We start from the raw sequence: 24,856 nt of genomic DNA, 5'->3' as shown, positions 1-24,856 counted from the left end.
TCCTAGGTTGAAACATCATTTGTGATCAGAGTGAGAAAGGATTGCCCAAAACAATTGTTCACACTTGTGTAACATGAATAATGTAATAAATTGTATGTAGCAAGTATTCATGCCTATATACATGTATAAAACATGAGAGATAAACTAGAGGAATTAGACACTCAAGTAACCAATTTGTCTGCTGTTTCAGAAGAAAATGAACCATATAACCAGCTAAAATATTTATTTCTCAAATTCATTGCTAATGTGTTAATAAATATTTTATGCAATTTCTGGAAGTTTAACAAGTAGATACTCAACTTTTGCTTTGACATTTTTTGTTGCTAATTCCCTAAAAGCATATGACACATACGTTTTTAAACTGTATGTATGTTTAGAGTTGGTTTTCTACTGTGACTGTAGTCATGGCTTGACTCCCTGTGCCTAGTAATTTTGTGTACCATAACATACATTTTTGAGGTTACTGCACAGTGTAAGAGAGCTTTTTCACTTATGAAAATCTACATGATCATTTGTTAACAAGCAAACAAACTCCTACTAACACTGTCTTGCCTTATTAGCTTGTTTGGAGATGGGGATCTCACTATGAATCCTGGGAAGGCTTTGAACTCACAACCCTCCTGTGTTTCTACCTTTGAGAGCTGTGAATTCAGGTGTGCATCCCCATAGGCAGTTTTGCATTAATGTCTTAAGAAGATACTTGATATGCTTTAAAAGACTATTGGCCTTTGAAGCCCGGAATGTTACAGTTCACCCACAGCATCTTTTGAGAGCGCCTCTACTAGATTCCTTAATGTGTTAATAGATTCTATCACTAATAATTCTAATGATGTATCTGCTTTTCTTATTTCCCAAGCAAGACTGAATAAGACAGGGCTAATAGAAGCTTGTACGTTCATTAACAAATGATCGTATGTATTTTCATACATGAAAAAGATCTCTCAACCCATCCAGCCACCTCACAAATGTGTGTTACAGTACATTAAACTACTAGGCATAGGTATTAAGAATAAATCATGTCATTACTATGACCACCATAGAAAACCAGCTCAAGGCATACATATATTTAAAAGACCTATGTGTGATATGTTTTTACAAACATATGAGCAGCAAAAGAGGTCAAAGGAGAAGTTGAGGATCTATTTGTTAAAATTTCTATCACTCCAGAAATTGCAAAAATACTCAGTTTCTACCACCAAATCATGGGCCTTAATATATCCAATTTTGTAGTAATATAACGAGGTACACATGGTTAGGTTTCAGTGTAGTTTAGTATGTTCCTTCCAGCTGCTATGTATGAACACTTCAAAGTACTTGGTGCTGAATGATGAAGACTCCATGTCTTATTGATTTGGTTGCTAGAAAACTAGGGAATTTCAATTTTCTGTGAACTGGTGGCATTTGAGAAACACATGTGGAAAAGGCTCAAACAAGTTTTATACAGAGGCACATGAATACACGTGTATTGATTGCACATGAGTAAAATCTCCAGGTTGCTTTTTTCATGGATAATATTTCTGGTTATCATACACTAGGGAACTAAGGTATGTTGTGATTGTTTTCAAAATGCCAGATGGAAAATTGTGGAGGCTGTATAATCAATGCAAAATACAGTAAGACCCTTCCTTATGCTTCAGTGAAATCATATTACAAAAGAAATTGTATCTCTGAGAATAGAATACTGTGGGATTTCTTAAAACTTTCTCTTTGCAAAAGAGAGAAAAAAAGAACCTTGCCTAAAACAGAAGGGAAGTTTCTATGGTGTTAAATATGACCCTCTGAAGGCCCATGATGAGAGCAAAGCAAGCTTCAAGTGCAGTGTAAATGCAGGGTGATAGGAGCTTCTTGTAGGTCTGTGGGGCTCCATGTGCTAAGCTCAGCGTTAGGGTTCTCTTCTGCATTGTTTTTATAAAAATAAAAAAACTCAATATTGCAATGGATGGGATAATTTCTGAAGCCGCTAATGTGTTTCTCAAACTCAGCACAAATTAGTCTCATTGCTATTCTGTCCGCCATTGTATTTGAAGATATTGAATGTTTTTGTTCTAGGAAACCCAAATTAGCCCCCAAACTTCCATAAATCTTGAGGAAAGTCACAGACTGAGTAATACAAAATTTTGTAAAAATTCCATATACACTTCATATTGGAGAGCCTAAGCATTAAGAATGGGGACTGTTATATTGGAAAGCAGCAGCCTGGCAGGTTGACAAGAAGACCCTTGTGAAGAACTGGGTTGGATCTGCCTGAAAACACAAGTGCTGCAGCGGATCAAAGGGACCGGGGAAGTGTTCTGTCAACGGACACTTTCTTGAACATTCAGAAGAACTCAAAGTCATCATCACCTGGGATTTTTGGAAGCAAGGTTTTATGTGTGTTTGCAGCCTGAAGGGCAATTGGCATTTAATTAGGGAAGGCAGAGTTTCTTGTTGTCAGATGTACCCAGTGATGGAATGAGTTCAATTGGGCAGTCATGAACCAGTTTTCCTAGGAAGGCAGCTTGCCTAGGGTCCCGAGGGCACCTGGCAGCTGAGCTGTGGAAATTGTTTCTTTATGGGTGGGATTTCCAAAGCTTTGTTTTACCTGAAGGCTTTGTCAGTCTCTATGTCTAAATATATGATGCTTTACAAACTACCCTGATTTCAAAGCAAAGGCAGTTTTTGTTTGTTTGTTTGTTTTTTCTTAAGACAAAGAAAAAAGCAGGAGTGCACACAGAAACACTTGGGATGTTGTGACTGGATCCAGTCATCTACTCCCCCTCCCTTGTGCCCTCATGGAAATGGCTGTCTCTTTTAATGTTTCCTCTCCTTTCTGCTTTAGGTGAGATGGATGCTGGAGAGAAGGTAATTGAATCTTAATGCTATCAGAATTTTAATCAGCATCTGGCGAGTAATACTTGGGTAATACTAATCCTATATGCTGCAAAGATTAAAATGTTTCTCTTTAGAATAGCAATCATACAAATTATTCTGATTTCTACAGTGTTCTGCACATTTACGATTCCAAGAACATTTCAGTCAGGGCTGAGCAATATGGGGAAATAGAATTATGGCTAGATTTTCCAGGACCTTCACATGTGCGACCAACTTTGTGGCTATGCCTGGAATCTGTTCCTGGCTCAGGATCAGATGCATACATAAACTCATACCACATTCCCATCCTATCTGCTTCCAAAAGTAATTCTTTACAAATGCTGGATGTCTGCTTCACGTTTTACTCATTTATTAACGATCCATGTAATCTGCAATTTTTCATACCTTAGGAGACTTTAAGTCTAGCTGTAGTTTTGCCTATCTTGTGTTTTGCTTTTAAATCTTTAAATCTTCTGGCATGCACTACAGTGAAATATCCAAATAGTGCTCCTAAACTTGACAATTTTTTCACAAATTTACTAAGAAATATTGATTGATGTTACTTACTTATTTTGGAACAATGTCTGACTACTTAGTCCAGGCAGGCCACAAACTCACTATGTAACCCAGGCTGGTTTTAACATACAATGATCTTTCTGTCTTTTTTTTGTGAGTTCTGAGATTGCTCATGTGTGCCACCATGACTGTTAATACAAGCATGCATTTTAAATCACACTCTTAATGGGTCAGAGGTGAACACATAAAGAGTGAGTAGATGGGCAAGGAGTGATCTTTCTTAGTTACTCTGCTCCCAACACTGTTGACTGAATTTTTGCTTGTTATATACTTATTATCTCCTTCTGTTTAAGGTGAACCTCAACACTCAGATACCATGCACCCAAAGCAACTGAACCCATGACTCATAAAGTTGTAGCCCTGTTGCCACTATCCTTATCTAGAATCCAAGAAGCAGTAAAAACAATAGATTTTTCATGTAATCTGTAATCAGTTTATATGGGGGTCTCTGCCATATTGACTGTAATTTCAATAATTGAGATCACCACATTCCCCCTTGAAGGATGCTGAACCGCTTCCTCTTTTCTACTGGAAACATGTTCTGAATAATAGCTGTCAATTCTTGACTGTCCTCGCTTCCATGGCAGTATCATTTTTACTACTGGTAATATAGCATTTAAAAATTTATTTGACTGCTACAAATATACAACTATTTAATAAAAACTGTGCAAAGGAAGAGTTTATTTTCCTCATATTGGAAGCATTCTGAAGGCAGAGTTGATTGTGCTATAATAAAGTTCAAAAGGTTAACACCTATGTCTGAGGTTTCATTAGAATTTCTTACGTTTGGATCTGCTTAGGGTCACTATTGCTCATTGCACCTCCAAATATTGTATCTGGTTTAAAAGAAAAGTGGAAGAATAAGGCCCTAACCAAGCACCCTACCCCATCCCAAATCTTCATCATCAGAGACAACAACTTTGTACAGACTCCCATACCATGATTACTTGAAGTTTCGTGTGCAAGTGGGTTTCAGAGATAACTCCATTTGAAAAAAGAAGACATTTTAAAAATACAAAATAAGGTTATGAGATTCAGCTGAAAGGAAACATGATTGGTTGCATAATGTTTAGCCCAGAATGTCTACAAATGAACTCAGGGCTCTGTTATAAATTATGGAGTTGGAAATGGATACTGAAAAGGCAAGTCTCCATTGTCAACTTGATGGAGTTCAGAATCACCACAGAAACAAATATCTGGGCATGAATTTGAGAGATTATCTAGATTTGGGCTAATAAAGTGAGACACATCCCAGATGTAGTCAAATACCATTCCGTGGACTAGGTCCCACACTGAATAAACAAGGAGGAAGTGGGCTAAGCACAAACATTCACTTCTCCCTGTTCCTTGACTGTACATTTAATGCCACCAGCTGCTCCAAGCTCCTGCCCCTATGAGGTCCTTGCTGTTATGGATTGTACTCTTCCACTGTGATTAAAAAAAAATTAAAAAAACCTTCCTCTTTAAATTGCTTTTGTCAGGCACTAATATTTTTTCACAGCAATAAGAGAAGTAATTAAACCAGCCAACAGGTAAGCTCCAAGTCTTATCACGTCAGTGATTTGTCTGTGGATTGGGCCATGAATCAAGGCTCCTCACAAGGGCTTTTATCAAAAGTTACTTAAATTCTCTAGCTCAAAAGTTCCCACAGTCACAGAATTTTCATAAAAAAAAATAATGCTGCATTAGAGAAGGAAGTTGGCATAAAGGAAAATAGGAAGAAGAGAAACAAAGATGGCTCTGTAGGTAAAATGCTTGGGCACTCATGAGGTCAAAAGTAACTAAGTTCAGAACTTCAGTACACATATAAAAATCAAGATACAGTAGACCACATCAATGTCACCAACTCTCAGTTTGGAGACAGATGAATTACAGCACTGGACAGCCAGCAAGTATATATGAACTGATGAGTTTCAAGTTGAGTGAGACTTTGTCTCAAAAGAGCCTAGATGGAGAGTGATGAAAGAATACACTTAATACCAACCTCTGACATACACACCTGCATATTTACTTGTGCCTGAATGTATACATGAATACAACCACACTAATAAGCATATATACCCATATATAGCGTGCACACACACATACACGTCAAATAAAGAAAAAGGAAATACTGACAGCTCTAATTTCTATAGAATCATTATTGAGGTTTGTTGTAGGAGGCTGTTTGTTTGTTTCCCATCTGCCCAGACTTCCAAAATAATCACATAGAAACTGGATTAATTAAATTACTGCTTGGTCTATTAGCTTTAGCTTCTTATTGGCTAGCTCATACATCTTAATTTAACCTGTTTCTATTAATCTGTGTATCGCCACGTGGTTGTGGCTTACTGGGTAAATTTTCATTTGGTGTCTGTCTCTGGTGAGGTTTTGTGGCTTTTCCTGACTCGGCTTTCTTTTTCCCAGCATTCAGTTTAGTTTTCTCTGCCTAGCTCTCCTCTGCTAAGCCACTGACTGAAACAGATTCTTTATTCATTAACCGATAAAAGCAATACATATATAGAAGGACTTCCCATACCAGAGGTTAGTTTTATTTGAGCCCTTGGTTGTAGGAGTCAGTCAATTCTTCATAAAGGCCAAACTAGGTCAATTTATATTTCTTTCCTTGAAAAAAAAAGATATCTGGCTAACCAATTTATTGATAAGTCTTCCTGCTTCTAATTTTAATAAAGGCAACATGAAACATTCAGTCATTTATCTCAGGCAAAACTCCAGTATTCCCACTAATTAAAATTAGTGATTTTTTCCATCACCTATAGCATGAAGTTCAAGGAATTTATTGTCTTAAAAACTACCAGTAAATGGACTTACCCAATTTCTCAATAATCCTAACTGGTACCTTACTTGATTGACTCCCTCATTTTGTTCACATAGGTGATGTCAGTTACTTCCTGAATACCCAACTCATTGTCTATAGTTCATACAGGTGGAGAGGTAATGTTAAACAGGTCTCTCAGTTCTTGCCTTTTCATCAGGAAGAATTTTATAGATAGACACAGTTAAGCAGCAGTTTTTTTTTCAAGCAAGCAAAATATGTATTTCAAAGGCGTACTGGCGTGAACTTCTCCAGATAGGGTTAGTGATGTGGGATGTCCTGTATGCTGTGAATATGCATTCTTTTTATTGGTTGATGAATAAACCTGCCCAGGAAAAATATACCTAGGCAGGAAATCCAAATAAAAATACAGAGAGAGAGAAGGCAGAGTCAGGGAGATGTCATGTAGCTGCCAAAGGAGTAACATGCCAGGGCATCACAGGTAAGTCACTGCCTTGTGGTAATGTGCAGATAAGAAGAAATGGGCTCATTAATTGTGAGCACTAGTCAGTAATATATCTAAGCTATTGACCAAATAATTACAATTAATATTAAATCTCTGAATGGTTATCTTATAAGTAGTTGTGGGGACTGGCAAGCAGAAAGAAGCTAGTCTAGTGGGACTGGGCAAGATGGAGAAAAGTCTTCGTTTACAGATTAGTGGCTCACTGAGTTCAGCATTGTGGATCTCAAAGTTCTTATTAATATTTATGAGGTGAGTGGCATGATCATTGAGTAACATGACTATTTTCTCTCCCAAATTAGGGTAGACTAGATCTTCCTGATTGTATATTTCTTCCCATGATCCTCTGAAAAGTCTACAAAAGGGCTCAAAGTACAATGTAAATAATATTGAAATGAACACAGTTTTTGTTACTATAATCATATACCATTATTTGTGATCAGGCATTGCAAGACTTACAGCAATCTTTTTCCTTTGGATATTTAGGCTCCTTTGTGCTTCTGAGTGACTTTAATATGGTTTTCTTCTAATTCCACAAAGAATGTATTTACAATTTTAATGGTAATTGCATTGATTCTGAAGGTTGTTTTCAATAATTTGGCATTTTACAATATCAATTTTTATTGACTCATGAGTATATGGGATCTTTTGATTTCCTAGGGTCTTCTTCAATATACTCTTTCAGTGTCTTTAATTCTTCATTATATAGATCTTTCACTAACTTGGTTAGGTTTACTCCTAGGTATTTTATTTATTACTTTTTATTTTCTCATACAATAAATCCCAACTGTAGTTTCCCCTTCCTCTACTCCTCCCAGTTTTCCCACCATCATCTCCTATCTCCTGCAGCATCACTCCTCCTCCAGCCCCCTTCAGAAAAAAGCTGGACTCTCAAGGGTATCAAGCAAACATGACATAGCAAGTTACAATAAGACTGGGCAGAAAGCCTCATATTAGGGTTGGGCAAGGCAATCCAAGAGGAGAAATGGGGTTCCAAGTGTATGGAAGAGTCAAAGACACCCCCCAATGCCTCTTTAGGAACCCTACAAAAACATCAAGCTAACAACCATAATGTATTTATCTATTCTTGATTTCATTAGGATAGGTTGTATGTGTCTAGAATTTTATTAATTCCTAGATTTTTAATATAAATTTTTAAAATATTTCCTAATGAACTTCGGGATTTCATAGAAACCTGTTATAAAATATCCTTTTCATCTCTGATTTTATTAATTTGTGTTTTCCCTTTCTTTTAGTTAGTTAGTTGTTGAGGTATATATCAATGCTATATTTTCTTTTGTTTCTTTCTTTCTTTTTAAAATATAGACAAAGTCTCCCATAGCCAAAACTGGTTTTAAACTCACTATCACTAGGTAACCAAAGCTAGTCTTGACTTTCTGGTCTTCCTGTGTACATTCCCCAAGCACTGAGATTACAGTCATATCCCAAGGTGCCCAGCCATTCTTTATAAAGTCAGGAAGCATCTTTTTGTTTGATTGATGCAGTGTATTATTCTTGTAGTCTCTGTTAATTTATGCCCTGGTTTTTATTTCTTACCACCTACCAGTTTGGAATCTGGCATCTTTATTTTTCTAAGACTTTGAAGTGTATCATTCTGCTATTTGAGATCTCTGACATTTTAGTTAAGTACTTACATCTATAAACTTTCCTCTTAGAACTGTTTTAACCATGTCCCATGAAAACTGGCAAGTTGTTCTTTCCTTTTCATTTAATTATAAGAAATTAAATTTCCCTCCATGAAATCTTCAGTGACTCACTGATTATCTGAAAGTATGTTTTTCATTCTACAAGCATTTATGTAGTTTTGGTGTTTTATCTCAACTATGAGCTGATATTATAATAGAAGAAAATAATTAAATTATTTTGTATTATTCTGTATTCATTCAGACCTGCTTTGTAACAAAAGATGTGACCCCTAAAATAAGCCACAGAATCATCTCTAAAATAGAAGTCCCATGATCTTCCTAAAATATGTAGTATATTTTAGAAAGACCATTATGAAGTATCTATTAATTCCATTTGGACTGTGGAATAGTTTAATTCTGAAGTCTGTTGATGTTTAGTTGGGTGGCTCATCTAAAAATAAAGATGGACTACTGAAATCACACATTATTATTAATAAGGCCTTATGTTATCTTTCATGCCATTAGTGTTTGATCTGTGAAATTAGGAGTTACAACATTTAACCTTCATGATTAAATGTTCCCTTTATTAATATGGAGTTAAAATTTGGTCTATTTTGATTGATTTTAAAGTCAATTTTATCAGTCATTAGATAACTATATTATCTTGTTTTCAGCTTCTAGTTACTTGATAGCATTCTATCCCGTAATTCAGTATGTAAGTATCTTTCTCAGCAAAAGATAATTCTTTGAGAAAGCAGGTGGTTGGATCTTGTCTTTTCAATTCAGTTAACTATCTATATAACCTTATTAGTGATTAAAACCATTTATAGTAGATAATATTATTGGGAGATACTAATTGTTGGATGTTTTTCTGAAGGATTGGATTATTTTTCTTTATTTCCTCTCTTATAGTTATTAGGTGTTTGCTGCATAACTTTATTAGATGTGATTGATTCCTTCATAGCTTGGTTCATTTAGTCCAATGCACTATGTCCTTTCCTGTGCTCTTTTGTCTCAGACTTGGCTGGACATATAAGTCTTGGTTGTCAATTATTTACTTTCTGGGTTTGAAATATATCATTCCAAATTCTCCTGACTTTTAGGAATGCTAATAAAAGATTTAATGTTTCTGTCATTATAGCCAAGTTAACATTTTTTTCCTTTTAATACTATTTCTTTGCTTTGTGATTTTACATGTTGAGCATTATGCTATGGAGGACTTCTCTGGTCCTGTCTATTTGAGGTTCTGAATGGTTCATCTATTTTTTTTTCTGCCTGTGAGGAATTTTATGCTGCTATTTCATTTAATAGATTCTCTTTGCTTCTTACTTGCATTTTAGCACCTTTATGTCAGTTTTTAAGGCTTGTTTTCTTCACCACATCCTAGAGCTCTTTGACACAAATGTCATTCATTTATTACTCTTTTTTATAAAAATTCGAGTGTCATGTTTCCTTAGTTATGTTCTTCATCCTGATTTTCTTTATGCTGCTTGGTCAAATCTATTAGTAATATAATGTACTTTGGGTTTTTTGTGATTCATTGGGTTTTCTATTTGCAATGTTTGTTTCCTTCTTTCCTTTTTCCTTCCTTTCTTAAGTTTTTGCAATAGTTTTTTTTTTTTTTTTTTTTTTTTTTACTGATTCTTTGGGAATTTCACATGATGTACTACAGTCCCACTCACTTGCCAGTGCTTCCATGTCTTCTGTCCACCTTTGTGAGGGCCCCCCCAAAGAAAACAATAAAATAAAAATGTGTCAATTCTGACCCCTCTAGTCAATATCCTGGTCTGAACATCCATTACAACTGTTGCGTCTCCAGTTCTGCCATGAATGTATCACTCTGGTTCTCCCTCTTTCATGCCTCTTGACCACATACTTGTTCAGCATTGTTGCATTTAAAGCTATAGTGCACATGATGTGTTATTACAGTGTGTCACACCATCTACCCTTTTGTCCAAACAGCTTTACTTGCAAATATTCATTGCAAATGAGTTATTGATATGGGGCCTCTAGCTTCTTCTACATCATCTGTACTAGTGCTGGACCTCACCAAGACTCCTCCCATCTATACCCGTGTTCCCCAGAGTCATGGAGACCCTGTGGCTATGATTCAGCAGGACCTGCCCTTTCCTACACTCCAACAGCTCATAGATGGTAAATATGGCAGGGAGGCCATCTCAAAGAACTAAATGTGGGCCTCTGTGGTAGCTGCGCTGGTCAATCCAGCCCTCGTCCACTCCCACCCACAATGAGGGGCAGCACTGTCTCTCCCATGCCTGTGCCACTGGGGCCAGGCCTCCTGTGGATCAGCATGGTTCTCAGAAGTCAGCATGGCTTTAGATGGATCGCAGACAACAGATATTTGAATGGCCTTCAGTGGTAAGATGTGCCACGGACATCCACACAGACCCTGACTGCAACAGAACCGCTAACCCATACATGGGTGCAGAAAACACCATGGGCTTGGGTGACAGGGCAGGCCAGTCACATTAGGCTGTTCCTCACCATCAATGCACCTCCAATTCAACCTCTCTACGCAGCACCTGAACAGCTCACTCTGCTCTCTTGTCTCCCATCTTTCTACCACATGCTCGCTCATCTTAGCAGTACAGACCGCTTTAGTCGCAGACCTGGCTGTCCTCCACACTTCCACTCCACAAGGCGAAGGGGCCGGCACACTTCCTTCCTTACTTTTCTCAATTTTCAACTTCTTGAATTTTATCCCATGAACCAATTCTTTACTTTGAGACCATTCTGGAGTTTCGTCAAGGCTGCTCTTTCTAAAATTGGTATCAAATGCTCGGTAATTTCGGAATGAAATAAAAACATGTAACTAAGCATGCCTTGTTTGGTAAAAAAGAATTTATTTGAAGAGATCTACATGACTTTTTAAAGTTAATAAGACTATTTTCGTAGTCAAAGCCATTTATCTGACTGCCTCACTGTACAACAACCCACTTACCAGCAACCATCAAATGTCACACTAATCGGAAATGCTATAACTTCAGCATCTCAACTACCACTTCATAGACTTTATTTCAATGGGAAATTGCATTTATTCTTATGATTCTTGCTTTAGTGAATCAGTGAAGTTTCTGAAAAATCACTGCTTTTTTTTCCTCCATGCTTACCAGTCTTGGTAATCTACTGTGATCCTCTTCTAGCCCCATTCTGTTCAGATTCTTATAATCAAAGATAATAGGAGGCCTTTGCAAGTTTTTTTTTTGCATTCGTAAAGGTTTTGTTAAGAAGCTCTGCAATTAAAAGGAGGTCAGTGTACCCTCCATTCCATTATTTTGCTAATGTACTAGTAATATTGGTGTGTACATTTAGTATATCAATCGTGACTCATGTCTTGTTACCTTTCTTTTCTTCTTTCGGTATCTAAATTGCCATGTAAAGCAATGGGCTCCATTACACTGCTTTCATAGACTTATACTTAGCTCTTAGAAGTCTTCTTGCCCTACTGTCCTCCCGCATCCCCCACAATTCAGGTTTGGAAGCCACGAGTGTTTTCCTATAAACCACCGATAGTCACAACTTTAGGATTTATGTATAGGAAGGACTCATGACATTACATTTGAAAGTAAGTTCTGTATTTGTCAGAAATGGATGAACGTAGCAAGTTTAGTGCTCGGCTTAGATTATAGGACTATCTAGTATACTGAAGACTATAGAGAGACTGGTACAGAGGACTAAAGCACTGCCCTGCCACTCTTGATGCTTCCACTGAGAATTGCACAGTTAATTTCAATGCCTGACTTCCCATCTCATCCAGGTAGGATTTTTTTCTACAATTACAGTAGTCAATGAAGAGCAAGAACTGAACAGAAGCTTGCTAATTGACCAGGCCATTCATGCCTGCCTGCCAAGTGGCAGTTTTAATTAAACAGTAACACACTGATCATGAAAGAACTCCTTCCATCCCCCCAAGGAAAGCACAGCAGAGGATTCCAAGATGTAGTCAGAGTATGAAGACTTAACTTTTCCAGGTAGTAGAATCGTTATAAGCTAATAAATGTGAAAACTAAGAAATCCAGACTACAACATATCTCTTGGCAAAATTCACATTGTGACTAAGGTAAAAGGATTGCATCTGTGTGCAAATCATATAATTTTATTTAACAAAAAAACCTTAACAATCAGTTTTCAGTTGAAACATTCTTAGGTAACAGAAATGATAAGTACAAATTACATCGCTTGTCTGACTTCATATAAATGACTACACAGTTATAGTAGTTGAGCATGTATTAAATAGATACTTACACATTGTATAATTGTTTATACATTTATACGTATATTGAGTTTGTTTTAGTTGGGAAAATATCATAAACGTAAGAACCCTGCTTCTTAGTTTTTAGGGTCTTGAGGCCAAAATTAAAACAATCTCCTTTCAAACTGAAAACCTTAAAGGGATTTCCTTCACTTAATGTTAATAGAGATTGTTACTAGGGGTCACAGATCACTAGTAATGAGGCTGAGAAAGACTCTGACCCTTATTTTCCTGGTTTTTTAAAGGTGGGGTAAAGTACACAGTTGTGGATTTACCTCCTCCACATGTGTCTTAATATTGTTAATACCTACTGGAAAACCAAGTTCCTCCTATTTTGTATGCATCATTCTATAACCTCGGGATGACTCTAGGAATAATATAGAACTTAACAAAATTATCAAATCACTTCATGCTTTCTAGAATGTAGAACTAATGGTGTTATTTGGTTAAATTAATTGGTCACCAAAGACACAGGATACCAATTAAAGTTTGCTTCCAATAAAATAAGTTAATTATCTCTTCCATTATTTTCTCTTTGACATATGATATGGTGAATATAATGAATCACTGATGAAATCAAGTATTGACAGGAGTAAGTTTGGCTATCAACTTAGAATAAGAATAGCGTTTGACTGTATTGGGAGGAACTGCATCCCTGTGTTAGACCATGGTTATTCTTAGAGGGAGGTGGGCTTCCTCCATATTGGGTAGAACTCCATCCCTGTGTTAGATCATGAGTATGTTTAGAGTGAGGGGTTTCCTTCATGTAGAAGTTAAAGAATTAGACTTCAGTTTTTTGCCAGGTGGTAGTGGCACACGCCTTTAATCCCAGCACTCAGGAAGCAGAGGCAGGTGGATCTCTGTGAGTTCAAGGCCAGCCTGGTCTATAAGAGCTAGTTCCAGGACAGGCTCCAAAGATACAGAGAAACCTGTCTCAACACCCCCACCCCCCCAAAAAAAAGAAAAAAAGAAAAAGAAATAGACCAGCTTTTTAAGATTTTCTTTTTGTCTTTCCTGTAGGTTTATCCACAAATTTAAAATCTTGGGAAAACAATTTGCAAAGAAAGATGTGGAATTCTTGTTCATGAGAAATCTTTACCCCACCCAAAGAAAGAGAAATGGTACTGAAGAGCTGCTCTTTGGGAGCAAGCTGTTTATTGTCACAGGGGAGGCTAACTGTCAGAAATGATGAGAAACAAATGTGAGAAGCTCTCTGCTTAGAGCTCTGGCCACGTGGAACATTTAAAGAAGCATATGCTGTGTTTAAAAGCAGAGGAAGCTGCCATTAAAAAAAAGTGTAAGAGGAAAAAAAGAGAACATGTTTGCTTACAGCAATTCAAGAACCCAGGAAAAGAGACAAGAGCGTGGCTAAGGCTGGTGTGTCACTTGGGCATCACTTCAGCTTCCCTCCTTTTTAAAATAATGCTCACGAATATCACAAACCAGTTTTGCTGGAGACATACGCTAAAAGTCTAATAACAGGAAATCCTCTAGAAATGGGATGGAATGTTCTGTTGATTTGAGATGCTTAGCTCGGCTTGACACGTTCTCAGTCTTTCATTTTTTTTTCTTTAATTCCCATAATATTTTATAAAACTTTATGAAACTTTTGCCATTTTGAGAAAGTAACTCTCTGTTGAGAGAGGGTTATTCCATATGTCATAGGTGGCTTAGCACCCCCGTGATCTCTACAAATGAGTTTCTACTGACAGTTTCCTTCAAGTTGTGAATAACACCAAAGGTCTCCAGATGTGACCAAATGTTTCCAAGGGATTCAGAGCGAGAAAGTGTGGTGGGGGGATTCCTTCTGATATATCTATGTATATTAGAGGATAAAGCATTAGTTGAGGATGTTCAAATAAGCTATATTTTATGTTTACAACCATATTTAGCAAAGGTACAAACTCACATGGAGCCCATCAAAAGGGGCAGAAAAATAGTTCTTCCTTTTTCCTCGATAACTGTGGTTTCCAGTAGCTCTGTAGAACAACCAGTCTAGAGCGCTGGAAAAATGATCCTAAATGGTCTTGGGCCTGAGTTCTATCACTTACCACTAGGGCCATCATAGGCTGGTGATGTCAGCTCTCTGAACTTCTGCTTTTATTATTCTTGTTGTTGTTGTTGACACAACACAGAGTCAGTGCTAAATTCAAAGGATGTGGTAAAGATTAATTAAAATAATTTGTCTTAATCCTCCTACTTGCTAATCCCTAATAAATCCTAAATTGTCATTATGTGGTACAATAATATTCAGGTTCATTGAAGTAGATGTGTCTTCCCTTCTGTTTAACCACTAAAGAGGTCATGAGTGACAGATCTTGTTAACTGGAACACTTTGTAATTGCCATACAGTATGCGCTACAGATAGTTAGAGCTCTCTGTAGAATTTACTTTTGCTTGCCTCTTTGGTCACCCTCAGGATGGATGCACACTTGTCACTTCCATCAGCCTATGGTTTTGGTTTCCATGGTGATGTCTGATGAAATAGTCCACATCAACTTTTGGTTACACTTTGACAATCCACAGATCTTTTTCGGTGAATATACAACTTGCTGAGCTGGGAACACCAAGGAATGGGCAAATACTGACAGAGAATGTCCCATGTGGGACCCACCCAGTACCCTTAACCTACTCAAATCACTGGGGAGATTCAGGTTACTCAAAGCATTTCATTAAATAGAAACCCACCAGCCAAAGAAGATGTCATTGGGGTTCTTATCACAGACAATAATTTAAGTGATATAAAGATCAGGCCTGTTTGGGATATCTCCTGCTCAACTCTGCTGAATTTTGTTCAGAAACTATGCTGTTTAGAATTGTAAAAGGGAATCAATGTTTACCTTGAAAAATAAAATATTTTTTTTTATAAAAGTCTCCTAGGGACTAACAATGCTTATAGCATGTAGAGGAAAGCCATTCTGTTTGTCTTCCAGCAAAACCTGAAAGGGTAGGTGATCAAGTTAACAATTTATGCTTTCTCTATGGGATGTGGGCTAGCTATCTCCCCAAGAGTTGAGTTACCTGAAGAGGTCTTTGAAGGTTCTATAAGAGGAATATGATTGTTCATCTACAGCCATCATCTCCACTTGGATTCAACATCTTCAGAAAGACCTTATCTGGGAACCAAAGGGAAACATCTAGGGTCTGCAGCTCCACCTTATCATGGACGACACAGAAATAATCACTGGTCACCCTCCCTTCCACTTTAATCTGCAACTCTGTCATACCTATTCATCTGTATTTATGGATACCAACCACAAAGGAACAGGAAATAGACATATAACTCACAGCAGGTCAGGCCACAAATATTCACCCAGCCAAGGAAAGAAGGCATCTACCCAGTAATGAAAAACCACAAAGCTTAGGAAGGAGAAATTTGAACTCCAGCTTGACCGTGTAAATATGGAGTGGCCATTTCTCAGAAGGGATCTCTGTTCTAGGGTACATTCAGCAGAGATCCACCCTTCCTTTTTGTCATTCCCAACAAGTAATTTTGATGCATAGGGTATCAGAATTTTCAATCAGTTCACAAGCTGCTAAAATCAGGCCTTGCTCATTCATCTACATCCTAGAGCTGGTTATGTGGCTAGTTTTGGGTCAACTTGACATATACTAGAGTCGTTTGAAAGAAAAATATTTCAATTGAGAAAATGCACCCATTAGATTGGCCTGTGAGGGAAGCCTCTGTTGCATTTTCTTGATCGGAGTTTGATACGAGCAGTTCCAGCTCACCTATTGGGCAGTATCAACCCTGGGCTTGTGGTCTTGAGTATTATAAACATGTAGGCTTAACAAACCAAGAGGGAGTAGGCCTCTATAGCCTCTACATCTGTTTGTGCCTCCAGATTCCTGACCTGCTTGAGTTCCTACCATGACTTCCCTCAGTGATGGACCATTACCAGGAAGTGTAAGTGAAATGCACCCTTTTCGTCCCCAAGTTGCTTTGGCCATGGTGTTCTGCCACAGCAATAGAAACCGTAACTGGGACATTACTCTGTGGCCTCTGAAGCCTCTCTCTACTATCCAGTTCTTCACACACACACACACACAAAAAAAAAAAAAAGAAAGAAAGAAAGAAAGAAAGAAAGAAAGAAAGAAAGAAAGAAAGAAAGAAAAAAATCAAGTGGTATTAGTCTCTGTTTTGAATTATTCCCTTAGGAAATATCTAGATCTCAATCTTGCTAAAGCAAGACTAAAGTAGTTACAGAGTATTTGAACCTTTCTAAATGCTTTTTTTTTTTTTTTTTTTTGGTTTTTTGAGACAGGGTTTCTCTGTGGTTTTGGAGCCTGTCCTGGAACTAGCTCTTGTAGACCAGGCTGGTCTCGAACTCACAAAGATCCGCCTGCCTCTGCCTCCCAAGTGCTGGGATTAAAGGCGTGCGCCACCACCGCCCGGCTCTAAATGCTTTCTTAAAAGGAAAATTGCTTATGTATTTATTACTGTACTCATGCAGAGACATTGTGTTTATATTCCCACTTTCCCAAGCAAAAACAGATGAGGCAATCTGTTTATATAACCGGCAACTTGCCTTGCACCACGTAGACTTGGGAATTTATGAATGAACACCTAAGCTTCGTGCTCATTCTAAATGTTCATGAGCCACATGTATTTGTGGTTGTGTTTCTCTACTTTTGACTGCTTATTTTTACTATTAAATAACTAATTTCAAGCAATAAATCTTTTATATATCTAAGCATCTTACAAAGTCTGGACAAAGTCAGACAGGAGAAAATGACTGGGCTCTGTTTGACTTAGTCATACTAATTAATCATATTTTCTTGGGTTTCATCTAAAGAGGCTGAGATTTAGTGTGGCTCTTCTGTTCTCTTTTCACTTGTATTAAGCACATGAGGGGTTTCTGCAGTTTTGTTAATGATCTAAAATTCAGATAGTCCATGTCCTATTTCCTCTGATTTTTCCTAATATTCTTTGACTTAATGAGAACACAGAAGGGGGTTAAAAATACAAAGGAAAGCTAAGATTAAAAGTCCTGAAGTTACATTCTATCCCTTTTTATCCTTAAGGATTTTCTTGGTATTAAAGTTATTAATGGTTTAAACTTAAATTTAAGAATTAAAACTTTATTTTATTTTAAAAACAAACGAGGCATCAACCAAACACAAAAGGTGTCAAGGGCTTGCTGTGTTTCTACAGAAGATAGAATTGTTTTGTTCAGTAGTGGAAATACGATCAGACAAAGTTATCACTTAGGAAACTCAGTTCTGAGGAGAAAACAAAGTGCAAATCCTAAAGGAAGTCGAGCTGAAAATAAAAGCATCCATGGAAGAAAAGCTAATGCTGTGACCACGTAGTATAGAGAACAATTCGTTCCAAATAAAGAAAGGTGGATCGCAGAAAATGTTCTACAGGAAATCCACATAGGCCTTCAGTGTTGAAGTTTCTGGTCGATGGGATAGATACGGAGTGAAGGCTCCAATTCACAGTCCTTTAAGAAAAGAGAATATCATGAATGGAAGCAAAGATGTGTGTCTCACAGTCACTTCCCATGCTGCATAGTTGTGATGTGTACACGTATCTGCTTTCCCCCAAGAGTTCAAAGTCTAAGACAACATCATATCTTCATCATACTGCTCAAATTTCCCCACAGGTGCCCCTATAACTAATTAATGGTGCCTCTAGTATTTAATGAAATCTAATCATATTTATATGTTTTTAGCTACTATTCATGGTAATAATACCAATGCTGCCTGAGTTGGCTTCCTTTTTATTCACTCAGTACTAGCATGAAGTGATGTAAATATGTGTCCCACAAAGTTGACTCTCTTATGCGCTATCCCCAAAGTGTCTCGTTCATGGGACTGCTCAAGACATGTTTACATTAAAGGCTTGAGAAAGTAACATAGTGGATATCGGACAAGTTGTTTTCACTTTCCTGGACCTGAGCTTTTCCCAACGAATTTCATGACGTTATTTTTTTCTCATCGCATTGATACCCATTGCAGACTCAGGTCTATAAAGGACACTGTGAGCTCATCACTTTTCATTTTCCCCCTAGCCTTACCAACATTCTCACCCATAGTCACTCCATATTGCCAAAGTGAAAAATGTAGCAACAAGGCTCTTAGTTCTGCCTCGTTTTCTGCCTCTGAAATGACGATTAGATCATGTGATCAGGTGTCCATTCCTTGAAATGAACATTGAATAACCCCCTTTCCACAACATTGGGCATCTTTTCTTAATTAAAGCAAAATAATGTGGCCTATGTTATTTTAAGATTTAGTTTAGACTTTCGTCCTTTGAAAAATAAACCTGTGTCATTTGGCTTCATATGTTTATTTTTGATGGGGAGTTAAAAGAGGATTCAGGAAAGTCTCCCTCAATGTCACCACCCACAGCTGTCTGGTCTGTTAATGTCTTCCCAGAGCTCCATGTCCTACTGGACACTGGGCCACGGCAATGGCACAGTCCTATTATTGTCTGTCTGTCACACTGGATCCCATGTCTGTGCTGGACTCAGTACTCTGTACTGTCGGTTCACTTTGTACTTCTTTTCTGTTCACTGCTAGGGACTGGTCCAGTCTGCGGACATTTTTGTTTTTCAAAAATATCACATGTAGTAATGATGCCATATCAAAAGCTCAGAAATTCACTAAATTAAAAAATTAATAAGCGCCAGGAAAGTTTTGTACAAAAATAATACTATAAAACACTGTGGAATAACATAAAAAATAGAAATACATTAAAAATCTGTAACATAAAACATTTTACCTTGTGCTTGTTCTAGGTCAAATTCTAAGCTCATTAGCTGAAATTATCTAATTTATTTGCTTTTTACTCTAGGTTTACAGTACAATGTCTTGTACACAGTGTACTCTGAAATATTTTTATTGAACTGAATTTGGCTTTTCAAAATACTGGATTTTACACTGGGAATTGCTTCCAAGAACACCTGGATCTCTGAAGAGTAGTGAACTCTCACATCATGTAAACTTGCTGGCTTGTCACATAAGAGGGATCTGCTTGAGCCACTGGGTGGAGTGGGTGGGATAAATGTCCTGAACCTTAAAGCATCCTCGATGCTTTACACTAGAATGTCCAAAGAGGGGGGAATGTTTCACGTTTGCACTAAACTTCTTGTGGGGCCTCTGAGTTAACAGCTGATTATATCATGTTCTTAAATCTCAACAGAAAGGGGTGGAACAAAACAAAAAGAAAAAGAAATGAGGATGGAGAGAAAAAAGATAAGGAAGCAGAATAAAGGAGAGGAAGGGGAAGGGGCAGCAAGAAAATGAAGCTTGTTATTTCCAAACTTTCATGTTTCATCCAAGAATGGTCTAAATTCAACTGAACGCCTGGAAGTTTGGCATTCTGCAATCCCTTTCAAAAGAGAAAAGTTTGATAATGTGGTCCAGTTTTTAATGAAATTCAATAGATAGTGTACTAGTGTAAAGATAAACTATAATTGCATTGAAACAAAGTGTTTTCTCAGGCTTGGAATGCACCCGCTTCTATTGTGTTGCCTCCTAGTGCAGAGGCGGGACCACACCTGCCGTTGGATCAGAGCTACCATACCGATCGCATTGTGCCAACTGCTTCAGCCAAGGCTCCATTCAACTCAGTGTTTCTCTTTCATGTGCCGGAACTTCATTGTTAGCAAAGAGAGTAAAACTATATTCAGGGTACAATTGATTTGACCCTCACAGAGCAAAGTCTTACCAATCATTCATGTGGTGAGTCTGCTTTTGTAATTTCTTTTGTCGTTCCTTTCATTTTCTCATTACAAATCCAGCTCCCAACTTTTTTTTTCCATCATGCCATGATAAATATTTATTTTGTATTTTTTGTTTGTTTGTTTTTGTTTTTTGAGACAGGGTTTCTTTGTGGCTTTGGAGCCTGTCCTGGAACTAGCTCTTGTAGACCAGGCTGGCCTTGAACTCATAGAGATCTGCCTGTCTTTGCCTCCCGAGTGCTGGGATTATTTATTTATTTGTTTGTTTGTTTATTTATTTATTTATTAAAGATTTCTGCCTCCTCCCTGCCACCGCCTCCCATTTCCCTCCTCCTCCCCCGATCAAGTCCCCCTCCCTCATCAGCCCTAAGAGCAATCAGGGTTCCCTGCCCTGTGGGAAGTCCAAGGACCACCCACCTCCATCCAGGTCTAGTAAGGTGAGCATCCAAACTGCCTAGGCTCCCACAAAGCCAGTACTTGCAGTAAATCAGCTCCCAACTTTTTAACCACACAAGATCCCAGGGCTAGGTGTTGGAGACTTTTTTTCTAGCTGTTGGTCAGGCTGGTGTCTAAGAAACCCCCAAACAATCTAGGATATTGCTGTTACTCTTGGTTGCCTAGAATTTAGAATTTTCTAATAATTTTGGGTTATAACTTTCTGCTAAAAGCCTATTGTTGAAAACACCACACAGTTTGACATCAGACATAAAAAAAAAAAATCAACTTTCTGCTGACCAGGAACATCCTAGCCTACTTGCTAGTTTTCACAGTGATACAAAGTTCTATGCAACCTATGGGTTGGGAGTTGGAGAAGATTGTCATCAGTATTTCTATCCAGCTAGAAATGCTGTGAGCTATAATGATGAACAGCCCGGCAAGATGCTCCCATTGATGCAGTAGTGGCATGGATGCTATAGGGTAGCAGCACACTTCCTAATTGGATTTAAGGCACACTCACAGGAGGGAACTCAACCCTGTAATAAACTTACCAAAGAACCTGTGACTGGAGAGGTCATAGAATTATGGAAGAACCAACTGGTAGTGTTTTGCTAAAGTCGAATAGCTTCAAATTAACTTATAAATATCTATTTTCTAGAGACTCACATATTAATGACAAGGGATACAGCTAGTATCCAACTATTAATTGCTAAGGCCATGAATAAATATGAAGAAACCAAGCTCCTTGTTGTGGGGGCCACTGATTGTGTGGCTGGATTTAGAATTTTCTAATAATTTTGGGTTATTTCATAATATTAACAATTAAGGATGGGGAAAGGAAGAGGATGAGGATGAAGAAGAGGATGAGGAACAAGAAAAAGCAAACATATTAAAAGAAAAATCTTGTTTTGTCAATTACAGTAACACTGAGTTACTTAATCAATAAAATATTAATAACTTTGAAATATACTCAACTAATCCCTGAGCAAATTTGATATATTATAGATTTCCTTAAGAGTGGTTATTCTCAGTCCTTAAGATCTGTGGAGAGGCCTGCTTGAAAATGTTATTTGCCATGCCTGTGCTATGGACCATGTATGCAGTAGGGAAGGTTTCAGTGCTATCAGAAAGGGTGTCATTCATCTTACCCTAGATTAAAAAGTTTGTAAAATTAATCATAAGATCAATATTCAACCATTGTAATAGAAAAGACTATCTTTATAGTTTTTATTGCTCATATGAGTATGATGCTTAAGTTATATGTTCCGACATTTGCAAATAGACTAAAAAGTAAGGCTTTATGAAAAATAATAAATGTTTATCAACCTGATCATAGATGAGTCCAACTTTCAGCCCTCAGTAGAGAAACTTTGGTTTTGCAGTGGACAGTGGTTAATACAGAGGTTCACAACTGGTCAAGGTACAAAGAAAGACGGACTGTGGAGCAGTTTTAAAAAGGACATCTATAGCCGGGCGGTGGTGGCACACGCCTTTAATCCCAGCACTCGGGAGGCAGAGGCAGGCGGATCTCTGTGAGTTCGAGACCAGCCTGGTCTACAAGAGCTAGTGCCAGGACAGGCTCCAAAGCTACAGAATACCCTGTCTCGAAAAACTAAAAAAAAAAAAAAAAAAAAGGACATCTATATAATGCCCCACTGTCCTAAGGCTAGGGGGACCTCAAGGAAGAGGAGATTGTAAGAGTCACAAATCAGAGAGAACTGTGTCAAAACAGTGTCTTTTGAATACATTGTACTCATGAATTCACAGAAATCCTGTACAAGATCAAACCAGAAAACATTCCAATGTGGAGGGGGAAAGGGCTCACCAGGCCCCATTCCTTGCTGAGGATCTAGGGCAGTTTGTTTCTCTGAAGGGACGGAGCTCTGTCAGCTGCCAACACTACAGTGGATGACTCTATACCCACGTGTGTACGGGCAACACGAGCTGGACTCAGAGGGTGTAATGTTGGGAGGAGGATGTAATGGGAAAGGAAAGGAAAGTGTTGGAGGGTGTGTGGAGGTGTGAATATCATCAAAATACAATGTTTGCGCACACAGAGTTCTCGAATAATGTTTGTTTGGTTGGTTTTTTTGAGATAGGGTTTCTTTGAGTAATAGTCCTCATTGTTCTAGAACTCACTCTGTAGACCAGGCTGACCTCAAACTTACAGAGATTTGCCTGCCTCAGCCTCCCAAGTGCTATGCCATCATTGCCCTGCTTTTTTTTTTTATTTTTAAGAAATAAATCAAAGGCTTGGGGTATAAAAAGGATTTTCTATTGAAAAATCACCATTGTAAAAGAAAAGTTCTGTCAGTCTAAGTGGCAAAGAGGTTCCTTTCAATAGCTAACTGTTGTTTGGTATTAGATTGAGCCAAGGACCTGGAGAGCTCAAAGTTAATTTCCTAGGTGATCTTCAGTGTGGTATAAATGCAACACAAACAGAATTTCTACATAATCTTCAAGTGACTTGGCATATGGAATATGCAGACTTTTTAATTTCAGAAAACACAGAGATGAAGTGACTTGTCAGCCTTGAAACACAGCCCAAAGTCTTCCACAGTTTGCAAACCCTGTAGATCTGGCATCCTAAGCAATCAATTTTTGATTTACGTACTCCCTAGATACATTGGACTCTTCAAGAAAACACCTAACTGGGTAGAATTTAACATCTGTGTAGAAATATTTGTAATTTATTTAAAAAGGCAATTTCTTAAGTGCATGTATATTTCTTTAAAATATTGTATAATCAGTAATTGTAATTTATCAATATACTCTACTCTCCAAGATTTTCTTCACTACTGGGGTCCATTTGCTAAGGCCTGTAATTCAGAGACAAACTGGTGAAATCAGCTACCCAAAAACTTGAAAAAGTCAGAAAAAAAATGGCTTGTAATGCTTTCTAAAATAATATAGAAAGACTTTTCCTAGCCTAATCTTTAAAATCACCTTGTAACTAAAATAAGAAAGAATGACTTTTTCTAACCGAATCATTAAAAATCACCTTGTAACTTAAAACATTTCTTTTCCTGTTTTTCCCTGAGAAGATACGTCAGTGGGTTCTGGACAGGTAGCTGAGCAGACTCAGTGTTCAGGACCAGCGTTCAGTTCCCACAACTGCCTGAGAACCCAGCTTAAGGAGATCCAACACCTCTTCTGGTCCCCCAAACATATACCATTTACAGAGAAGGGGGGGATATTAAATACAATCATTTAGTAAAAGACCTGTCTTCCCGCTTTATATTGTTGAGCAATTCATCTTTTTTAAGATATTTTTCCCACCAGGAGCTACAGTCAATTTTTCTGAAGAAATATTCCTTTATCTGACCATGTCATTGTTCAAACTATCCATGAGAAATGTCCCTGTACAGTTTAAAAATCCTCTGTGGTTATTTTGATTCTGTTCTTTGTTTGTTTGTTTGTTTGTTTGTTTTACTTTCCCTTTTCTTTGCAGAAAAACAAATTTTGCAGCCAGATAAATATCAGATCACATGAATTAAGCAAAGAAACCTGTTCCAAAGGGCCAGTTTCCAAGTCACTAGATTTTGTGACATAGGACAAGTTAATGACATTTCTTTTGACAAATTTATACTAAATGCAGTTAGCATCCATTGCGATATCCATCAAGATTTCTGTTTCACCTGTAAAGCCAAACTTCCCTTCTGGGATGTTAGTTTATGTGAAAGTACATTTAGAAATATATAAGAAACTATTTTTGAGAATGGGAAAATTATTTCTCTTAAAATCATTTCTGTTGACTAATTCTTGCATTTTGGTTTCGTTCCTAGAATTAACATAAGTAAACAGGTTTATAATGCCTCTAATTGTAATCAAGATCAAAGGATAAATATCAATAGAGCAACTTGAAGAAACTTTGAGAATAGCAGACAAAGCTAGATTGATAGCTGTAATGGTGAAGAAGACAATACTTTATGTGCCTGTGATGGTTATCATTCAGTGTCTCAGAGACTTATTTTACTAAGCATTTTTATTTTTACTCAAATAAACCTGATTTTGGATTCATATGCACGTCTATAATTTACTTCAGATATCAGCATTGGTTATATATACCCAACCCCTAAATTTCAGCTTTTCAGTCATATTTGC

Source organism: Chionomys nivalis, chromosome 2, assembly GCF_950005125.1.
Source record: "Chionomys nivalis chromosome 2, mChiNiv1.1, whole genome shotgun sequence".
Lineage (NCBI taxonomy): Eukaryota > Metazoa > Chordata > Mammalia > Rodentia > Cricetidae > Chionomys > Chionomys nivalis.
The sequence above is the reverse complement of the archived record's forward strand: the minus strand, read 5'-3'. Positions refer to the sequence as shown.